Here is a 3,938-nt window from a genome sequence, read left to right as displayed (position 1 = left end):
GCAGTATTATCTCATATCCCCCCCCCCCCCGTGGCGGGGGGAGGGGGGGCCGGGTGCGGGTGGCGGTCCTGTAAAGTTCGGAATTTTTTTTTTTTTTAAAGTGTAAGGGAAGCAGTCCCCGTGGGGCCCCTCTAGAGGCTCGGGCCCCTTACATCAGTACTGCCTGTACCCCCCTGATGGCGGCCCTGTATACAACACGTATGTGTCACCCCACTAATCCCATTCTTTTTTATTGATATTTTTTTGGGGCATCTGGTTTTGTTGCTGCATTATTAGTACTCCCCCATCTGTGTCGTAGGTGCTATTCCTTTTGCGTCAGCAGTGGTTTTCTTTTTTTTTTTTTGGTTGTGGCGCAGCAGCACTAATAATATTTAGGGCATAATTACTGTCCCCCTTCTACGATGCAGGTGCTTTTCCTTCTGCATCAGCAGTGGGTTTTTTTTGTGGTGCACCAGTACTAAAAATATATTTAGGGCATAATTGCTGAAACCCCTTCTACATCACAGGTGCTATTCCTTCTGTGTCAGCAGTGGATTTTTTTTGTGGCGCAGCAGCACCGATAATATTTAGGACATAATTGCTGCCCCCCCTTCTGCGTCGCAGGAATTCCTCTTTCTGTGACAGCAGTAGTTTCTTTTTTTTTTTTCCACAGAAGCACTAAAAATATTTAGGGCATAATTGCTGTCCCTCCATTCTGCATTTCAGGCATTCCTCATCTGCGTCAGCAGTGGTTCCATTTTTTTTTTTGGCGTTATAAATTTTTTCTTTAAAAAAAAAAAAAAAAGAAAAAACTATAACAAAACAGTTTATAGTGCACCAAGCACAAAAGTATTGCACCCAAGCACAATACTCTTTTCCCACACTCTATAACAAAAATGATGAAAAATCCCCCCCAAAAAATCCCCATCATTTCTGAAAGGTCAACCAGGATAGCAGACACTCACAGGCCACTAAAAGTGGGCAAGAAGTCTCTGTGTCCACAGTGAAAAGTGGTGATCATGGAAATGGTGCATCCTCTGCAGGCGGGGCACGTGTGTCCTTTTTTTCTGGTGCTGGCCGTGTTATTGGGCCACAACATGCAGAAGAGTTGGTGGAGTGGATAACTAAGCCGTCTTCATCCTCCTGATCCTCTGTCACCCAGGCTCATACTAGTTTGCCTTGCACCGCAGCTGCCAAAGCGGCCTATTGCACAGGCTCCTTGTCCACAGCGACTCCTTCCGTAGCCCCACCATCATGCACAGAGGAGTCACCTGAATTATTCGATCATAGTTTCAGTTACATGCTGCTGGAGGATGCGCAGCAATTTGAATGCTCCAATGTTGGTTCCCAGGTTGGGGAAGGGAGTAACGTGAGCCTAAAAAGAGGGGGGTTCCAATGACCGACAAGAAACTAATATGTTCCCCCCCAGCTGTTTGCTCCAGTGACATGGAGGGAGGGGATGATGAGGTCACTGACTGTACTTGGGTGCCTGAGAGAAAAGAGGAGGAAAGGTACAACTCCAACAAGGCAGGATGTCTTCCAAGGGCCGGCTGAAGGGCAGCCACCCTATTGCATCACACCCCAGAGTGCTTGACAAGACATATGACAATCTACCATGCAATCCCTTGACAACAGCACCTTAAAGACCCACATCATAAAAAAATGCAGACTTCTCCTTGCTCCTCGTCTGGGATCTCTACCCCTACTATACCTCAAGTCTTCTCAAAAACCTGCACTACGAGGGGGATGATGGTAAAGCAATGTGTGCCACAGGTACTTGCACCCAATCTGCTAGCAGTACACCCCCTGTTGATTTCACCAGGCAAATTTTGCTGCCCCAGTTGATGAACCATGAAAAAAATACTGTCCCAGCCATCCACATGCTCAGTGTCTAAATGCTAGCTTGGCCAATTTGCTAGCACTATAACTGCTGCCTTTTCATCTGGTAGATTCTGCCCCCTGTGTTGCATTTGTGAAATGTGCTGTACCACAGTGGCAAGTGTCAAGGTCTTACCTTGCCCTCTTGTTGGCAGCCATCTTGGACATGTGCAGACTGCTGCCTCTTATAAACTCTGATTGCATCATTACTTGCCTGCTGCCTGATTGTTGCACGGTGCTGCACATCTGACTATATCTATCACCTGATGGGTTGCAGTCCTTGCCCTTGCATTTGTGCTCCAAGGTGCCTCTCTGCTAGCAGTCTTCTGTTCTCCGTGTTCTTCTGTGCATGACCTGGCTTGGCTGATGACTCTCCTGGCTCTCGACCCCGCATCAGCAGACGACCCCGCATCGGCAGATGACCCAGGATCGGTAGACTACCTGCTTCTGGACTCAAACCCCAGCTTTGTAGACTACCCACTTCTGTACTCGACCCTGGCTTAGATGACTGCCCACTTCTGGACCTGACCCCGGCTTGTTCCTGCTATCTCTTTCTCACTCTTGCTGTGCGTTTATTTTTGTTTGCTCCAAAAAACTGCTTTATTTCACCACATCCCTGTGTGGTCTGGTTTCCTGGCACCCTGCCAGTACACAAGGGCCATGAATTCTGACGATGCAGGTGCTCCTATGCTCCACATGCTGGTTACCAGGCTTGATCAACAAGATCAACTTTTGGGTCAGTTCGCTCAGGCGTTGCAGATGTTGCTCACACACACAGCGCACCTTGCTCATGGTGCTGCTCGGCCGGTGGTTCCTCCTGTTGTTGCTACTGTTTCTGCTCCTGTTGCCACTCCTGCTCCTGCCGTTGCAGCTGGAGTTGCTGTTACCAGAGGCATGACTGGTACAGCCTCCCTTCTGCAGCACTATGGGGGTAAACCGAGTCAGTGTCACGGCTTCCTAAACCAAGTGGGCATTTATTATGAGATGGTTCCCCAGGCGTTTCCTTCTGACAGGTTCAAGGTGGGCTTCCTAATCTCGTTGCTCTCGGACAAGGCGAATCCCTTATAGGAGAATCCTGTGATACTCAATTAACCGAGTTTTGTTGCCTCCTTTGGTAGGGTATTCGATGTGCCTGTTCGCTCTGCCTCTGCTGCAAAGCTGCTCCTGTCCATTCAACAGGTTATAGGAACTGTTGCTGAGTATGCCATTGGATTTCGCACCCTGGCAGCAGAGGTGGGCTGGAAATATGAGGCTCTGGTGACTGTCTTCTCTCATGGTGCATTGCATTGAAGAATGCATTAAAGGATGAGATTACAGCCAAGGATCTCCCAGACAAGATTGTGGCTCTCATTTCCTTTGTGATTTTGATGGATACCAGGCTCAGAGAGAGACCATCTTTTATGGAGTGCCTGTGGAGGTTTCCTACCAGATTGGCTCCTATGTTTTCTTTCCCACCCATTCTTCACTCACCTCCCACCCCACCTTGGAATGGTGCATCTGACTGTGAACCCATGCAGCTGGTGTTCACTCGCCTTTCCGAGGCTGAGTGGGCCTTTAGGAGAAGGGAGGGCTGGTGCCTGTATTGTGGTCTTGGTGGGCATTTCCTGAAATCTTGTCTGACCCATCAGTGAAACGCTTACATCTAAGGTCTCTTTCGGGGGGCAGATTTTAGATGGAATTTTCTCGTTCCCGTAAAGATAAACCACTAATCACAGTTGTCCATACCCTTACAGCCTCGTGTTTCTCCACTAGTTATTGTCTATTGACGCAATTGACGGCAGACACCTACAACCAGCACAGGTTTCCCACGAGACTGTTCCGGTTGATATGGTGATAGGGGCTGTTCACAGGGAGTCGACCTGTTTCCAGGTTATTTCGTCCCCACACTACTCCTTTGTTTTGGGGTACCCTTGTCTTCAGAAACACAGTCTGACCCTTGATTGGCAGTCGGTCGAGATCCTCTCTTGGTCTCCACAGTGCAGCACTGTTTGTATTCGTGGGCCTTTGTACCTCCTCTTATTCAGTGTTGCCTACTGAATATCCTAAGTATCAAGATGTATTTGACAACTTGCAACCTGTTG

Source organism: Pelophylax lessonae (assembly GCF_965119305.1).
Source record: "Pelophylax lessonae genome assembly, chromosome: 4".
NCBI classification, from domain to species: Eukaryota; Metazoa; Chordata; class Amphibia; order Anura; family Ranidae; genus Pelophylax; species Pelophylax lessonae.
This window is presented reverse-complemented; position numbering follows the sequence as displayed.